At 34.7% G+C, this 19,853-nt stretch overlaps 1 pseudogene; it reads right to left on the reverse strand.

Moving 5' to 3' along the window:
* Positions 1-18,751: 18,751 nt before the first annotated feature.
* On the reverse strand, positions 18,752-18,991 carry LOC103598364 (annotated as a pseudogene).
* Between the last annotated feature and the right edge of the window lie 862 nt (positions 18,992-19,853).

Consider the following 19,853-nt stretch of genomic DNA (forward strand, 5'->3'; position numbering starts at 1 on the left):
AAGGAGATCAATTTTATTAGATGTATTTTATACATCTATTTAGACAATAATATGTTTTTTCTCTTTTATTTTGTCAAGATGAATTATATTGATTGATTCTAGGTCCTTTTAATTTTCATATGAATGTTAAAATCAACTAGTCAATTTTGAAAAAAATTCAACTGAGATATTGATTCAGATTTCATCAAATCTATAGAGCAATTTAGGAAGAATTAGCATCTCATAACAAGAATGAGTTTTCTGGTTCACAAACAAGAGATCAGACTTTATTTATTTGCATCATTCATTTCCCTCAGCAACATTTTGTAGTTTTCAATGTACAAAACTTTCACGTCTATTGTCAGAACTATTTCTAAGTATTTCATATTTTGATGCTATTGTAAATAGTATTTTGATTTCAATTTCTGGTTGTTCATGGCTAGTAAATATAATTCATTCTATATTTCAATCATATCCTTCAATGTTGATAGACTCATTTATTAGTTCTAGTAATGATTTAACACGTTTTAACTAATTTTCTTCATAGACTTTAACATCATCTATAAATAAAGATCATTTTATTTCCTCCTTTTCTTTTATTTTTTCGGGGGAGGGGGGAAGCAGAAAGTAATCTTTTTATAGGCGAGCAAGTGTTTAAGTAAGCTCCGGATGTAGAAATTCTAAGGACAAAGAAGCATAGGCAGGTGCTGTCCTCAATAGATCAAAACTCTGGGACCAAATGGGAGTCTGCATCTTGGAGACTTCACAGACTTCACTGAGGTCAAGTGACACATTGATATTAGTCCTGCTGTTTCACTTGCTAATAAATCATAGGTTTGTATATGGCCTTTTTAAGGGATATGGTTGATGCCCTCTAATTTGATTATAATTTTGTAAATGAATATGATGGTTGTGAACAACTTTGTCCTCAGTTTGGGAAACATAGCTGCCTTGAGATCCCTCCCAGCACCTGCTTTGATCTTCATGGGAGAACCGTCACTCTCATTGTCCCCTTAGAATTGGTATGACTCGCCTGGTAACTGGCCTTTTTCCATACCTGTGGGTTTTGTTCTTTCTTGTGTATTCATGGTAGTGATTATCATTTTTCAGATTCCATATGCAGGACTTCCTTGAGGATTTCTTGCAGGGCTGGTCATGTGGTGGTAAACTCCCACAATTTTTGTTTGTCTGGAAAATACACTATTTGCGCCTTGTTCCTGAAAGATGCCTTGATGGCTATAATGTTCTTGTCTGGCAGGGTGTTTTTTTTTTTTTTTCGTATTTTGACTATAGTACCCCATTTTCTTCTGGCCTGTAGAGTTTTTGTTGAAAAGTCTGCTGTTAGCCCGATCGGGGTCCCTGTTTAGATGACTTGATGCTTATCTCTTGCTTCTTTCAAGATTTTCTTTGTCTTTGAGCTTTGCCAGTTTGACTACAGTGTGTGTTTGAGAGGATCTTTCAGGTTGAATCTGTTGGGAAATCTTTGAGCCTCCTGGATCTGAAGGTCTATGTCTCTCCCTATACCTGGGAAGTTTCCCATTATTATTTTGTTGAATAGGTTTTCCATTCTCTTTTCCTTTTGGAGCACCCATGATTTAAATGTTTGTGTGCATAAGGTTGTCTGCTAGCTTTGTTAGATTTTCTTCATTTTTTTAAATACCTTTTTTCTTTTTTTTTGGTATGCCTGGGTTCTGGGTTATTTTGAAAAGACTATCTTTTTGATCAGAAATTCTTCCTTCTGCTTCTTCTAGCCTGCTGCTTAAACTATCAGTTGTGTTTTTTAATTTCATTGAGTGAATCTTTCATATCCATGAGTTTTGCTACATTTTTTGTTAAGGTATTAATCTTTTTGTAAATTTTCTCCTACATATATCCTGGATTTTTTTCACATTTCATTATGTTGTATAAATAAGTCTTCTCATATCTCAGTGATTTTCCCTAAGATTATTGCTCAGAATTCCTTTTAAGGCATTTCGAGGGTTTCCTTTTTTACAGGGTCTGGTATTTAAGAATTACTATGTTCTATTGGTGGTGTCACATTTTCTAGGGTTTTCATATTTCTGGTATCTCTGCATTGATGTCTGGTCATCTGGTAGAGCAGTTACTTCTACTCTGGAGCAAGCTTTGAGGAGAGAGACAGCCTCTTCTTTTCCTGGTCTCCACTGGTGACTCTCCTTGTATAAATGCAGTTGAGTGTCTTGTGGGCCACCTGCATGGTGGCTGTGGCTACTGCTGTAGCATTGAGCCATTTTTGCAGCAACAGTGGCTATGATGGTGGCTATCATGGGCCACCCAGACAGAAATAGTGTTTTTGGCATGCCCCTTGACTGTTTCTGGGATGCATTACTGCCTTCATCTCTTGCTTTAGGATCCCAGGCATTGCTCTGTTTCTTGCCTGCTTCTGGGTGGAGGGTGCAACCCTCAATTCCTTCCTAAGAATACTGGACATCTCTGATTCTTGACTGCTCGTGGGCAAAGGGTGAAGATGCCAGGCATGCTCTCTACTTCCTTTTCAATCTGGATGTGTTACATTTATTTCCTTTGCCTGATTGCACAGGCTAGAAACTTCAGTACAATGCTGAATAGAAGTGACAAGAGTAGATATTCTTGTCTTGATCTTGATCTGAGGGGAAAATTATTGAGTCTTTCCTGATTAAATATTATGTTAGTTACAGGTTTTTCAAGGATATCCATTATCAGGTTGAGGAAGTTCCCTGCTAGTTCTAGGTTGCTAAGAATGTTTTGCTGTTACTGATTTATTATTTTTTTCTATCACAATGAATGTTGGATTTTTAAAAATGCATTTGCTGAGTTAATCCTATAGATTTTCTTTTTCATTTGCTATTAAGCTGAATTATATTGATTGGTATTTAAATGTTAAAATATATATGCTTTGAAATATCCCCAGTTGTGCATGTTGTATTTTCTTTTTATATATAGTTTGATGTGTTTGCTAAAATTTTGTTTATAATCTTTGCATCTATCTATATTAATGAGAGATATCAGTTGTGAATGTTTATTTTCTTCTGTCCTTATCAGGTTTTGCTAACATGTTAATGAAGAACTGATAGAATGAGTTAAAAATTATTCCCTTCTCTTCAATTTTATGGAAAAGTTTGTGTAGAAATAATATTCTTTTTTTAATATTTAGTAGAATTTTTCAGTGATGCCATTTGGGCCAGGAATTTTCTTTTCGGGTAGATTTTTAACTGTAAAGTCAATTTCCTTAAAAAATATAGAGCTCTTAACATAAAAATTTTCCTGGAGTGAGCTTTGTTACTTGCGTCTTTTAAAAACTTGCCCATTTTATCTGTCTTCATATTTATTGGCATACAGTTGATAATAATATGTCCCAATTGTTTTGGTATTTGGAGAATCTGTCATCTTTTCTTGAGATTGGAGGTTTGTGTCTTCTTTCTCTCTCTCTCTCTCTCTCTCTCTCTCTCTCTCTCTCTCTTTCTCTCTCTCTCCCTCCCTCCCTCCTTCCCTCCCTCCATCCCCCTCCCTCTCCCCTCTTTTTTCTTTATCTATCCAGCTAGAAGTTTATGAATATTATTTATTTTCTCAAATAACCACCTTCGGGTTATTTTTTTAAACCTCTATTAGTTTTGTGTTTTATATTTAATTGCTTTTATATGAACCATTTACTTGCTTTTTTAAATTTTTTTGCATAATTTGTTTTCATTTGTTCTCTTTTTATAGTTTCTTAATGTGAAAGATAAATTCATTGCTTTGAGACCCTTTTTCTTTTCTAATATAGGTGTATAGTGCTATAAATATTCTTCTAAGAACTGCTCTAGTGGCAACCCCAACATTTTCTTATATTTTCCTTTTCATTTAAATTAAGTGCTTTTTATTTTTTATTTGACCCATGGTTATTTGGATATTTGGGCATTTTCCAGAGATAGTTCTATTTATTTCTAATTTAATTTCATTGTTTTTAGAGAACATACTTTGTACATAAGTTATTTTAAATTTGTTGAGATTTCTTTTATGTTCTGTATATGTGTAAGAAGAATTTCTATTGTGCTGTTGGGGTCAGGGAAGAGTTTAGAAATGTCAATATGTCAATTAGGTTAAGTTTGTTGATAATGTCATCCTTTTTTTTGTATTCTTACTGATTTTCTTTCTATTTTTCTATTAATTATTGAGAAAGGACATTGACATATCTGACTGTGAAATTTCTATTTCTTTATCAGTTCTATCAGTTTTTGTTTTATTTCTTTTGAAGCTCTGATATTAGCTATATAAACATTTAGGATTGTTATATCCTCTTATTGAATTTATCTCTTTTTCTTTATGAAATCACATTTGTTTATTTTTGGTAATAGTCTTTGCTCTGAAATCTACTTTGTCTAATAATAATTCCAAATAGCTGGAATTAGCCATTTAAGCTATATTTTGATTTGTAGTAGCCCATGGTATATTTTTTCTATCTTTTTTTTTTTCTATTATCTTTTCTTCTATTTTTTACTTTTACCTATATATCTCTCTATACTTAAAGTGATTTTTTTTTCTAAATAGAAAATAGTAGGGTCTTGCTCTTTTATACATAACAATATCTGCCTTTTAATGGGGATATTTAGACTGTATACATTTAATGTAATTATTAATGCAGTTAAGTTTAAATCTATTATGTAAATATTTTATTTTTTCCCATTAGTTCTTGGCTTCTTATTTTTCTCTATTTTTATCTTCTTTTGGGTTAATCAATTTTTAAATAATTCCATTATACCCTCTTTGTTAACTTTATTATTATTATTATTATTATTATTATTATTATTATTATTATTATTATTATTATTATTATTATTATTATTATTATTATTATTATTATTATTATTATTATTATTATTATTATTATTATTATTATTATTATTATTATTATTATTATTATTATTATTATTATTATTATTATTATTATTATTATTATTATTATTATTATTATTATTATTATTATTATTATTATTATTATTATTATTATTATTATTATTATTATTATTATTATTATTATTATTATTATTATTATTATTATTATTATTATTATTATTATTATTATTATTATTATTATTATTATTATTATTATTATTATTATTATTATTATTATTATTATTATTATTATTATTATTATTATTATTATTATTATTATTATTATTATTATTATTATTATTATTATTATTATTATTATTATTATTTGTTTTTTTTAGTGGTTGCTTTAAGGTTTATGGTTACATCTTTTAATTAGTACAGTCTGCTTTCAATTGATAATACATCATTTTGGATCCTTTTCCATAGTTGTCTTTAAAATTTTTTTTTTAATCACTGAATTTGAGCAGTTTTAATTATGATGTAATATATATTTCCTTCATGTATTTTGTGCTTGGGTTTGTTAAGAAACTGTGAGGTTTTACCTTATGACTGACATTTTACTTCACTTGCAAACAACAAGTTTGTTTGCTGCAGTTTTACATATATATACTGACAGAACATGTAAGATATCTGGGCCTGAGAAACAAACCACTCATTACTCACAGCCAAGACAGTAGTCAGAGCAACTTCTTGAGCTGGCTTCTTAAACTCCAATCCCCACAGGGAAGTGTGATGTGGGTCAGATGTTACCTTCACATGAAGTGGGATGCTCTACAGGAGAAAACTCTCACCTTTTAGGAGACTCTCAAATTGTATAGGATTGCTGGCATATCTGTCCTCCCTCCTCTCTAGAGAGCTATTACTTGTTACCCTGAAATATAAGCAAATCTCCAGGAGAGAGAGGAAATGCATCTTTATTAGTTTTCTATCATTGTGTAACAAATTACCGTAAACTTAATGGCATAGAACAGCGTGTATTTATTCTTTCAAAGTTTCCATGGATCAGGAGTATGGGCACATGGCTTAGTTAGGACCTCTGGTTAGATTCTCACAGGCTGCAATCTAGATGTCAGCCAGCCATGTTCTTATTTGGAGCTTAGGTTCCTACTTAAAGCTTATGTAGGAGGTTGAAGTCATAGGACAGCAACTCTCAGAATCTAGAGACCTTGGTTCCCTTTTTATTCTTTTTATGCACTTTGGGGTTAATTAATTAATTAATTATTATTATTATTATTTAATTTTCTTTGATGACACTCCAGAAACAATTCACATCATGGCAATTTGCTTCCTGAAGACCAGCATAAGAGTGTCTTTCTCCTGCTTCAAGCTTTTTCCTTCAGGGAAGGCCTGGATCCTTCTTTCAAAAGGCTTGCCTAATCATCTCATGCCTGCCTAGAATAAAATATCCCTGTTGATTAAAATAATATCACTTGATTAAGGTCCTTAATTATATCAGAAAAATTATTTCACCTTTGCCATATGTGCAACATATAGGAGTATGAAATTCCATCATAGTAGTAGGGAAAGTGTTGTACAAGGTGTGCATATTAGGTAGATAAGAATGTAGGCGTCATTTTAGAATTTTCATTGCCGCAGAATCTCTCAATTTAAACAAATGTCTCCAGGGAGAGAAACAAGAGAGCTTTACCTTTTCTACTTTAGGAGGTTTCTGGAGAGGTATATCTCTAAATCTTTAGTTGTTTGCTAATCAAACACCTCCTTTGCTTAGAAGTCCAAGACCATCTAAAAAAAAAAAAAAAAAAAAAACATGGAGAGTTATTTCCAAACAGATCCACCTCTCTTTTACACATGATTATGTTCCTTTGTGAATTTTTCCATGTATATACCACTCCTTTGGCTACTTTAATCTGATTGAAACTGGTTGGGACCAAATTCATTTTGTTTGTCTCATGCAGCGTTTATTGAAGACTATGTCAACAAGACTCTGAAAAACAGAATAAGGCTTCTTGCATACTGATCTGTCATGCCCCTTATGGTCCCAGATCTAGCCTACTGAGCAAATCCTACAAGTCAACAGACTCAAACTTTAAAAACCAGGTGAATTTCTCCTCAAGTTCATGTGTTGACATTTCTAACTGGCCAGAGCCATTAATCCAGTTATAGCAGGAGGTGTCAGTGATCGCATGGACAACACCTTGACTAGCAAGGAGGAAGTCTAGGTCAATTTGATCATCCATACATATCTAGCTAGTGAAGTCAGGATGATCTGAAAGCCTCCCAGAATCAAGATGGTGTCGTTGAGCATGTCAGCTACCATTAGGGACAAATTTTGTACCACCTTTATTAATTAAGATACGCCTGTTAAGTAGATCTATCAAAAGAGTACACATGACTAATGAGTTAGTGATCCTTTTGATAAACTCTCTGAAGTAACTGAAGTTAGGCTTGTTTTGGAGAGATCCCCACAGTTTTCCAAAGACTACATAGTCTACTGATGGTGTTTCCTTAAACACTTGAAGGTTTCTTATAACCACCACTAAGGGGCAGGTCACCATGTTTTCATGGGGGAGGCAAACCAATGCCTGGCCTCCCCACAAGAAGTATAATGCCAGAGCTACACATGTTGCCTTTAGGAAGAAATTATTGCTTATAATTGTTGGATCCATCAGGTGATAAGTACATCAGTCAGACAGCAGATTTACAGTGGCTCTCATGGGCCTACTGAACATCTGTTCAGCCTAAGAGTTCCTCTTCCGTGGTGCGTTTCCCTGAAAATTCAGGTAACATCTGATCCACATCACATCACCCTGTGAGGATTTGGCCATGTGAAACTAAAGTGAAATGCTGCTTGATCTGCTCTTTTGGCTGTGAGTAATGAATAGTCTGTTCCTGTGACCCAGGAGTCTTGTATACTCCATCAGTTTATGTACTCATTAACTTGCAGGTAACATAAAACGAAACATAAAATTCTTACTCAACAGAGGTTTGTCTTAATTTTGGAAATGGGGGGGTTTGTTTTCATCAAATTAAAATTTTTTTTCAAGTGCTATATCTTATAATACTTTTTTTTTTTTTGCTCCTCCGTGTTCTTCTGGGATTGCAATCACAGGTACATTCAGCCATTTTAACCTGTACCACAACTCACTGATGTTCTGTTTATTTTATCATCAGCATTACCATTACATCATTCACTTTTCCCTCTGTGTTTTATTTTGGATAATTTCTATTGTACTATCTTCTAATTTACAAATCTCTCTCTCTCTCTCTCTTGCAATACCTAATCTAAAGTAAATCTCATCTAGTGTATCTTCGTAACTTCTATTGTTATAGTTTCTTTCTATTTTGTCTTGAGATCTTTGTCGAGAGTGGCCATAAGCCAAGAAAGTAACTCTCTAGAAAAGCCCTGATCAGGGGGAAGTTAGATTCAAGTGCTTATGTCAGGAGAGACACAGTGAGGAAGTCAAACCAAAATGCATGACAGAAGAAATTATTACTTACAGGTCCCAGAGAGGTTAGGGGTGTTGATGGGAAGCTAATGGGAAGTCAGGAGGCAGCAGATATCTCAATCAGTGGGTGGGGAGTGAGAGTGAGAGAGGCAGGACCTGTGGAACTATGAATTTATTATGGTGCATGGGGCTTATCCCTTAGGCTTTCCTGTGGGGGTTATGGATTAGCTACTTTAAAGAAAACATATGTGAAGGAGGAAATTTATTTGCTTAACTCTGATATTGACCATTAGGCTTCATCATGGTCAGAAGCTGTGTTGGGTTTTTGGTCAGTGCTATGAGGAATAAGTGGGCTGTATCACAATTAACCACATGGAGAGGAGAGGTCGAACTAGGTGATGGGTCATGACCAGATTTCAAAAAACTTGTCAGGCATGAGAATGGATGCCAAGGCGGCACACATATTAAACAAACTTATCACATGTATTTCTAACTCACGTATTGCAGTTTTCATACCTGCAACCTAAATTTTTGACCTAATAGAGAACAATTTTTGATGGGAGAAGATTCATTATGAGTCTATCAAGATTCTGCAAATTTTGTTAACAGAGAAACTGGCTCTCTTTATGTATTCAAGGATGGTTGTATATCAAACAACTTTAGAAAATAGAGGCATACAATGGACTTGTTTTTGTTTTTTGGGTTTTTTTTGTTTTGTTTTATCATTATGGTAACTGTAATGTTTTTCACTGGGGCAAAAAGTAGGTTAGTTTGGATTTCATTATGAAAGATTCTGATTTCTTACAACAAGATTCCTCAACTATGACAAAACCCACTGGAGGTACATTTATCCAAGACCCTCTGTGTGACCTCTGAACTCAGGATCAAGAGGAACTGAAGCAAACATAAATTCATACTACTTGCTGTGATGTAAGTAATAAAGTCGTTTGATCAGGGAGTTTCACGTCTTCTGAGAGCATCCATAAAACTGTGGCAGGCTAACTTGTTTGTTGTTTGCTTGAAACTAGTGTAAAATTTCAAACTATTCATAGTTCTTGATGGCTATCAAAGTAGGTTCAATGATCTTGTCTGTTAATTTTAACATCTGTTTCAGTTCTCTGTTGGTTTCAACTGATTTAATGTTTCATTTTGTGTTGTATTTGCCTGCCTCTTTGCCTGGTAACATTTGATGGGACGTCAGACATTGTGATTTTTACTTTATTGTGTGCTGGATAATTTTAAATTTCTCTGCATATTCTTGAGATTGTTCTGGAGTGCTGTTAAATGACTTGGAAATGGTTGGGTTTTGTCTTCTTTTTTAAGAAAATTATTTTTAAATTGAAACATAAATGATTATACATATTTATGGGGTACAGAATAGACTATAAGTATTTTTGTGCAATATGTGATAATAGAATCAGCATTGTTAGCATGTTCATCATTACAATTTATAATTATTCTTTGTTTCTTACCCAATTTTTCCTTAACACTTCTCTCACTCCTCCTTTCCCACATCTAGTAACAATAGGTCTGTTCTCTCCTTCTGAAAGTTCAATGTATTATCATGGTCTTTCTTTTATTCTTTCTTTCTTTCTTTCTTTGCTCCCACTTATGAGTGAGAACATATGGTGTTTCTCTTTCTTTGTGTGGCTTATTTCACTTAACATGATTTTCTCCGAGCTCATCCACATTGCTGTGAATGGCAGAATTTCATTCTTTTTTATGACTCAGTAGCATTTCATTGTGTACATACACCACATTTTTCTTATCCAGTCTTCCATCAATGGACATTTAGGTTGGTTCTATACCTTATTTATTGTAAATAGAGCTGCGATGAACATGGGAATGCAGGTAACCCTTTGATGTTATGATTTCCATTCCTCTGGGTATATACCCGGAAGTGGGATTGCTGGATCATGTGGTAGTTTTGTCTGTAGCTGTCTGAGAAACCTCCAAACTGTTTTCCATAATGCCTGTACTAATTCACTGTCCCACCAAAAGCATAGAAGAGTTCCCCTTCTTCACATCCTTGCCAGCATTTGTTATTCTCAGTCTTTTTGATAATGGACAGTCTAACTAGGGCAAGATGATATCTCAATGTGTTTTTGATTTGCATTTCTCCAATGGTTAGTGATGTTGAGCATTTTTTTCATATGTCTATTGGTCTTTTCTGTGTCTTCCTTTGAAAAATGTGTATTCAGCTCCTTTAGCAATTTTTGAATTAGACTATTTGTTTTTTTTACTGTTGAGTTCTTTATAGATTATGGATATTAATTCCCTGTCAGATGCACATTTGGCAAATATTTTCTTCTGTTCCATATGTTGTCTTTTCACTCTGTTATTGCTTCCTTTTCTGTGCAGAAGCTTTTTAGATTGTATAATCCCATTTATATATTTTTCTTTTGTTGCTTGTGCTTTTGGCATCCTATTCATAAAGTCTTTGCCCAGTCCTATGTCCTGAAGTGTTTCCACTATGTTTTCTTCTAGTAGTTTTATTACTTTTAAATTTTATGTATTTATTTATTTATTTGAGAGTATTTCATTGTTATTTTTTTTCTCTTCTTTTTTAATTTATTTATTCTTATTTTTGTTTTTACATTCTAAGATGTTGTTGCAGAGCAGTTGAGGTGGAGGGGAGAGAGGAAAAGGGAGGGGGATAAGGTGGGAGGATGAGGAAGAGGGAAAAGGGGCATGATCGAGGCCCATGTCACCCTCCTTATTCTGGAAGAGGAACCCAGAGAGCTTCTTGTGGTGGCTCAGTCATAGCTGGGTTGGATGTGGATGTCAGGGGGACACCGCTGAAGTCCTCTGTCCCTCCTCAACCTGGCTTGGGAGCCCTGAGTGCATCCAGCAGCAGCTTGGTGGTCACCACTGGGCTGGATGTGAACATTGGAGGTATGGCTGAGACCCTCAGCCCCCTACCACCCTGGCTTAGGAGCCCAGGGCACTTCCAGCAGCAGCCTGGTGGTCATGGTTGGCCTGGATGTGGATGTTGGGGGATGTGACAGAGGACCTCAGTTCTCTTCTATTGGTGTGGAGCATGGAGTGCTTCCAGCAGTGGCCTGGTGGTCATCACCGGGAAGGATGTGGATGTTGGAAGAGCATGGCTAATATCCCCATTCCACCAACCCTGGCTGGGCAGTCTGGGGCTCTTCCAGTGATGGTCTGATGGACATTACTGGGGTGGATGTGGATACTGAGGGGACATGGCTGTGGCCCTTCACCCATCTACCTTGTCTTGGGCCCTCAGCCCCTCACTACCCTGGCTTGCAGCAGTGGCGGTCATTACTGAGCTGGATGCACATGTTGGGGGGACATGGCTGTGGCCCTTTGCCCATCTACCTTGTCTTGGGAGCCAGGGAGCTTCTGGCAGCCACATGGTAGTTGTCACTGGGCTGAATGTGGATGTTAGGGGACATGGCTGAGGCCCTTGGCCCCCAATCTGCCGCAGCTCAGGAGCCCAGAGGGCTTCCAATAGGGGCTTAGTCATCACTGTTCTAGATGCAGATGTTGTGGGAGCATGGCTGAGGCCCTCAGACCTCTTCCCACCCCAGACTGGGAGCCCAGGGAGCTTCCAGTCCTTCTAGGTTTTATGGGTATTCTTTAGTGGTTTTAGAGCTTTACCTGTTAATATCAAAATTGTGTTTCTGATCAGTGGGTGTTTTGTGTTTTCTTTAATTTCTGTGTTGGATTATTATCTACCCCCACCACTTAAACTCTGCACTAGAACTAATTTGTTTTCCTTTGGTTACTTCTAAAATGGAGGAACTTCCTGTGGGAACCAGCACTTGAGCCCTATGGTTGAGATAAATTGCTGCTTTAGTGCTCTTTCTCCAGGGAATGCTTTTTGTGCAGCTCAGATTTTAATTGTTAACCTTGTAAGCACTTCTGGGTTTTGTGAAGTCTGGTACACCTGCATTGTGTGTGCAAACTGTTATGTGGGCCATAGTTTTTTCAGCAAACTGCACCCCCTGCAGATTTATATTCCTGACCAGTCTTCACTGAATGAGCCTGTGCTGATTGGAGGGCAGACCAGCTGTCTATGCTGTGCCCTGATATTCCCCCAGTGGGCCCTTCTCCCACTCCCCTGACTCCAATCACTTCACATGGGGTGGGCCATGTGCTAGTAGTCCCTTGTGATGACTCATTGGCCTCTGAGTGCCTCCTTTATTCAGTTGTCTATGTCCCCTTGCTCCTTTGTGGGTCCACGGGAACCCTATTATTGGTCTAGCTCCTTTCCCCTGCAGCCTCCAAGCAACTTCATATTAAGGGCACAGCTGTGGCTTTTGCCAGCTGTTGGTCTGTGTGCTCACCAGGGCCTGCCTTGAAGTGGTTGGGGATCAAAATGGTTGGAGTGGTCTTCTCTTTCTCTTATCGTGGCTTCTCCCACCTTCATGACCTCCACAGTTCTCTCCTCCTGTTCCCCTCAGCTCTAGTGGCCCCAACTTGGCAGTCATTGCTTTTTAATAATTGTAAGTTGGTTGATTATTGGAGAGGATGATGCTTGGAACCACCTGTTCCACCATATTAACCAAAAGTAAATTTTATTTTTTAGTTTTATTTTTACTGAAAGATAATTGATTATGTATATTTGTGGGGTACAGAATTGAATATTAACACATGTGTAAAATATGTGGTCATCATATCAGGATAATTAGTATACTCATGTTTACCAAATGTAATCAGTCTTGGTGACCCTTAACTAATTTCTTGCTAATCCTTTTCCCTCACCCCCTTTCTCACATCTAATACCCACAGTTTTGCTCTCTTTTTTTCATAGAAAGTTCAGTGTATTCTTGTGATTGTTTGTTTGTTCCTTTGTTTCTTTCTTTTTTTGTTTCTTTCTTTCTTTTTTTCTTTCTTTCTTTCTTTCTTTCTTTCTTTCTTTCTTTCTTTCTTTCTTTCTTTCTTTCTCTTTCTCTCTCTTTTTCTCTCTCTTTCCTTCCTTCCTTCCTTCCTTCCTTCCTTCCTTCCTTCCTTCCTTCCTTCCTTCCTTGCTCTCTTACTTATTTTCTTTCCTTTATTTATTTAGTTTAGTTCCCACTTATGAGTGAAGACATGTGGTATTTCTCTTTCTGTGCCTGGCTTATTTCACTTAACATAGTTATCTGTAACTTCATCCATTTTGCTATGAATGGCAGGATTTCTTTTTTATGGCAGAGTAGTATTCCGTTGAGTATATACACCACATTTTCCTTATCTAGTCATCTGTCAATGGACATTTAGGTTGATTCCAACTCTTAGCTATTGTAAATAGAGCCACAATAAACATGGGAGTAGAGGTATCCCTTTGACATGATGATTTCCTTTCCTTTGGGTATATACCCAGCAGTGGGATTGCTGGATTGCATGGCAGTTCTATCTGTAGTTGTTTGAGGAACCTCCATACTGTTTTCTGTAATGGCTGCACTAATTTACTAGTAGTTTTATAGTTTTAGGCCTTATATTTAAGTCTTTAATCCATTTTGAGATGATTTGGTTATATGACGAGGCATATGGGTCTACTTTCATTCTTTTACTCATGAATATCCAGTTTTCTCACCATCATTTACTGAAGAGGCTGTCTTCTCCCCAATGTATGTTCTTGATGCCTTTCTCAAGGATCAATTAGCTGTAAGTGCTTGGGTTGATTTCCGGGTTCTCTATTCTGTTCCATTGGTCCATGTGACTGTTTTTATTCCAGAACCATGCTGTTTTGGTTACTATAGCTTTGTAGTACAGTTTGAAGTCAAGTAGTGTAAAGCCTCTGGTTTTGATTTTTGCCCAGAATTGTTTTGGTTACTCAGGGCTTTTGTTGTTCCAAATGAATGTTAAGATTGTTTTTTTCTATTTCTGTGATGAATGTCATTGGTATTTTGATGGGGATTGGATTGAATCTGTAGGTCACTTTGGGTAGCATGGACATTTTCACAATGTTAATTACTTGGAAATAGTTTGCTTCTTTGGGTTTTGCTTTTAAGATTTCTAACTTAGGTAAGACCTTAATTTAAGGCACATTATTCCCCACTTCTGAGGCAAGATACTTATACATGTGCTCTGCCCAATGCTGTAAATCATGAGGTTTTCTAGTATGGTTGTTGGGGACAAGCATTCTTCACAGTCCCATATGAGTGCTAATCCTTTTTAGCAGTTTTTTCCTTGGCCTCAAGTAGTTTTCTCACATGTATACTGATCGATACCCAGTTAACACTCCTGGAAGACCCACTATACATCTCCAGAGTTCATTTTTTGTGCACCTCTCTTCTCTTTGCCTCTCTGTCCTGTGAATTTTAGCTGTGTTGATCTTCCCAGATTCTCAGCTTTGTCTTTTAACTTAGGAAAGCTGCCAGGTCCTTCAGGTCTTCTTTCCTTCACTGCAATGCTTCTTGGAAAGTCTTACAAGGCAGTAAGCTGAGGAAATTATAAGGCTAACCTCATTTGTTTACCAGTTCCCAGGGATCACTATCCTTCATTTTCTGATATCCAGTCTCTGGAAAATCATTTTATAAATTTTATACAGTTTTTGGAGCTTTGGGAAGAAGGGTAACTCTGAACACTATTAATCTATCTTTCTCGGAAACAAAAGTTCTCACTAGTAAAATTTTGTTTCCTAGAACATCGTACTTAGGGAAACACCAGTTTAATAACAATGGATTATTTTTATAGATTCAATTATACTATGTAATTCTAAAGTAAATAAATATTTACACAATTATTAAATACTGCATATTATATACTTACCATATTCCATTTAAAAAATCATCATATATAAAGCATAGAATAAAATTAACTAATGTGCATTATATACATCTTGATAAAGTAAAAATAATAATTTATTTGATAAACCTTGGGATTAGAAGGTGAGAGAGATATAGAAGAAGTAAAAAAAGAGGTTGTATTCTCCCTCTTCCATTAAAAAATCGAGAAAGATTATTTAAAATATTTACAGCTAGATAAATAGGCCTAACTTTTAAATTTAAATACATTACAATAACTAGCAGGTGGAATTTATACACCACGATTTTTGAGAGCATACAACCTTAAGTCATAATGGCAGAGATTATGTCCTACTATTTAATCACTGAAATTTGGACAATTTAATCTTTCTGTGTGGTCATTTCCTTAAAGGAGGAACTTTGAAAATATCTACCATACCAGAGCTGTTTGGAGGATTAAATTAAATAATACACAAAAATTACCTTCTATATCTCACATACAGTAAGCATTGACTGTTTTTGACCTATGAAAATGACAATTTCAAATGGTTCAACCATGTGTATATTCTTTTGTTGTCATGTATATAAATAGTGCTGTTTTTACTGAAGATACATCACCTATATTACTTTAAAAACAAAAGATCAAAAGAGAAGCATATTCTTTCGAGATCCAGTACCATTGCCAGAAGAATAATAGAAATAAAATCTTATGAGATAGCTTATGCATATAGATATAGATCTGGGCCTGGAAGAAAGCATCGTTTGAATGTGTTCAACCTATTTTACATTAAAATTATAATACAAATAACAATAACTGCCTCTATGAATTTTGACTCATTTTCTACTTCCATTTTTGGATTGATAAAATATAAATTTGACATAGTATTTCTTAAAATATTGAATTTTTAAATCCACGTATTTATTGGAGGTGTATATTTTTTATCAATAATTATAAAAGATATTTATATACCAAAATGATTACTTATACAGCTGAGTTAAAAAAAATAGGTGTGTATATATATATATGATATTTAATTAACAATTGAAATGTATAGGAAAGAAAATACCCAAGAATCATATAGTATGTGTTTTCAAATTGGTGTCTTTGTAAAAGATTGATTACACCCAGGTCAAGAAGGAAGTGAAATTTAAATGGCTTCAATAAATGAAGCTAATAGCATTAAAATGAGTCAGATGCCCCATCTCTTTTGAGCCTTAGAAAATTAGCAACTGTTCTAGGAGTTTCACTTATGGTTGAAAAATGTTCTCTGTATGACAAAGAGAGATGTAGAGGAGACATAAAAAGTTTAGAAAGCAACCACAATAGAAATATTTTATTTTATATTCTATAGTAGTTTTTTTTTCTACCTGAATCACAGTCTTTTCAAATGATAATGAATTTTTTGAAATGCTGAATAAGACAAAAAATATTTGTCTTTATTTCTTTAACCAGGCACCCAAAAAATCCATCCCTTTTGATATTCAAATATGAAATGAAAACCAGACCAAAAATCTAGTTTCCCCTAGGTTCCCACATCTCCTGTAGTCAGATCCCTCCTTTCCCATGTTCAGTGATCCCATTGCACTTGAAGCCTACCTCAGTCATTGAACTTACATTATTGTAGTGAAATTAGCTTCCTTTCACATCAGACTTACACCTCTTTAAAGGAAAAATCTACTCATACACAATAGGTACTCAACACATTTTAGCTTATCTGAATTTTTATTCTCTTAAGTTTGTAGTAACTTTGTGTATCCAAGTAGTCACTTCATCTAGTCCCCTCCACCCATCTTTAAAGAAACAGTTCTTTTCATATAAGCAGATTTCTTGGTTATTTAGGAATTAGAAGTTTCAGTAGAATTAGCTGAGCTCTCTCATGATCATGTCTCAGTTATGGCATTTTGTTTCATTCAGTGGATCTTGTGTCAGCTCTTAGTTCATTTAAAGTTCTGACCTATCATTGTGATAATATACAAAACCTCTACCACATGAGGGGTAAATACCAGACACAATATAAATACTAGATAAGTACTGATTTCATATGAGGAATTAATTCATAGCATATGTTTATTAGTTAGTGCTGTATCTGGCTTTTCTCTGCTAAACATTTATTTGTATACACAATTTCATGGGAAATTTGAAAAAGAAAACAAAAAAAACTGGCCATCAGATAATAAGAGAAGTTTCTACCTTTTATACCCATGGTACTATACTTATGCCTAGAAGTCTTCATTGCTTTCTTAAACTGTGTAGAAAATAACTTTTCCAGAGGTTAAAAGTGACCTTGGTGAGTAAATATAACTTGCTTTTAAATTCATTTAGTAGCACTATAAACATAGAAATACTTACTGAAAACAGTTTAGTTATACCCAGGTGTAATTACACCCTGGTGGTCTGCTCTGCCTGTCAGAACACCAGCTTCAAAGATGAGCTAGCCACATGCCAGTTGCTCAGGGTCAACCATTTTGACACTTTTGAAGTGTGTTTCTGCCTCTTGTGTCTGTTGTGAGCCAAATACATATTTTCAAATGAACATTTTCACATGAGAATGCCCAAGATGAACTATTTTAAAAGATGCAAACACCTGAATGCATTCATTTGTTGTCTTCAAAATCATCAACAACAGCAGCACAGCAACAACAACAATATAGCACGTTGCCCTTCTCTTTGGTTTTGTGTTCCAAATATATGTCCTTTCTTTGCAGCAGTTATAAAAGAAAGAGATGAAGGAAAATATATGAATTCTCTGTCTCCTTAAGCTTCCAATGATAATGGTGAAGAGTTTTCTGCTGTGTTAAGTTTTATTTTATAAAGAAAGTAAAAATGCTTTAATAAAAAAAATCTTTGAACAGCAAGACTTGTTACAAATGTTAGCAACAAGCTCACAGATAAATTCCATTTGCTTTTTGAGAAAAGGTGGCTTTGTAGGTATTTGAGGACATTTCTATTATTTCTGATCTCTTTCTAGTATGTATCAGAAATAAAGTGGAAACTACTAAATCAGTACTTTCAAATGTAATTGATATTTAAATAAACACAAAAAGAATACATTAAAACATTTTAGTCGCTGTTTTTAACAGATTCCCATCCCCCATTCCCACCAAAACATTTTCCCATATATAACTTTAATGTCATTACTTTGAAATGGATGGCTTATATTCCGGACAATTTCAAAGTTTTTTCTGCTAATGCTTATGTTTTTCTTTTTGAATATTTTTTAATTAATGAAATATACACACAGAAAATAAAACCAAAGCCGTTATCTAAATTATTTTATTATTCAAATAGATATCATACAAGACAGTGATTATCTTTTTCTGAATGATGCTATATTGGGGAAAACAACCAAAGTAATTTTTTTTCAATTTTATAAGTATATTTTATACTACTGTGGTGCTTAGTTGACATTATTATTCATCATGATATCTAATATCATTTTTCCTGTTTAACTGTTTTATTAGAGGTAGAGCTGTTATATTTTTCTGTAGTGCATGGATTTTTTTTCATTGTCAATACCACGTTTATTATACTTAACTTATAATTCCCATTTGCTATTATAGTCAAGTGTATTCGTAGAAGTAAACCAGAATCGTAATGGCAGAGGACAGTGCAAATACTCTTATCTCACATAATAGTCAAGACTAAATCTCTTTCCAACCACATTCAAGAGCTGTTGATATGCATTTTGGCAGTTTTCAAGAAATGTTGGTCAAACCATAATTAAATTCAATGTATCAGTTGATATCTAATGAGCACCTCCTCAATAAATTTAAAAGTACATATTTAAGACATAGTATTATTCACAGAATTCTTGGCATAGCTGTATTATGAAGTTTCTGCCGCTGAGAAATTTGAGGTTCATGTTGTCTCTCTTTCAGTCCCAAAAGCTCTGTTCTGATTTCTCCAGGCTTTGGTGGAATTTCAGGTATTGTCAGGTGGGGCTGGTAGTACCTGTGCACGACTTTGGCCCCCATGCACTAGGCCAGGAGGCTGGCCATGAACATTTTCAGGTATGTGAACCTCGACACACCTGTGGGCATGGTCGGCCAGCTGGAGGGGGAGGGAGAGCTATAGTGCATGGATTTTTATTGCTTTACATGTTATCATGAAGGTACAATTTAAATTTTATTAAATTTTAAAATAAGTATACCATATTCATGTAGAGAGGAGTACAACATAAATTCAGCAAATGCTCATTTTAATAAAGTCTTTGAAATATACTAATGTAAGAGAATCAATTTCTGACCTCTCAGTATTTGTAATATAATTAGGGTAAATAAATACTTGTATGCATCTCATTATAATAAGGGTAGAGTGTAATAAGTGCTCAATAAAGGTGTGTATTTATACTATGGAAGTTTGGAATGGCAGATATTCTTATGAGGAAAGGGACCTAGAAAGAATTATTAGAGAAAATGTAGTTTGAACTTACCTTGAATTATACATAAGACCTTTATAAGCAGATATGGAACAGAAATGAGACTGAGAAACATTCTGGGCAGAGTGAATCAACATACATAAGCAGGATAACAAAATTGAAGGTTTATTGCTTAATCTCTATGAGCTTCTCTGCCTTCTTCCTGGGATTATTTTGGTAGCAAAATGGTTATTTCACATAAAGCATTTACACAATGACTAGAACATAATCAGTACTCAACAAACACTTACTTGTATGTATTATGGTTATCATTTTATTCAATTCAAAAATATAAACATGTGAAAACTGTTGTCAAAGCAAATCCTACAGGGATTTTATTTATCAGGGCATATCTTCAGCTAAACTTATACTCATGTCATATACATTATGTATATTTTTTCTTTACTCAATTAATTGAGCAGTGGTAGGTGACATATTTCCCATATTAAATTCTTCCTTCCTCAGGATTAAAAGGTCAACATTTC

Source organism: Galeopterus variegatus, unplaced genomic scaffold (assembly GCF_000696425.1).
Source record: "Galeopterus variegatus unplaced genomic scaffold, G_variegatus-3.0.2 Scaffold2587, whole genome shotgun sequence".
Classification (NCBI taxonomy): Eukaryota; Metazoa; Chordata; class Mammalia; order Dermoptera; family Cynocephalidae; genus Galeopterus; species Galeopterus variegatus.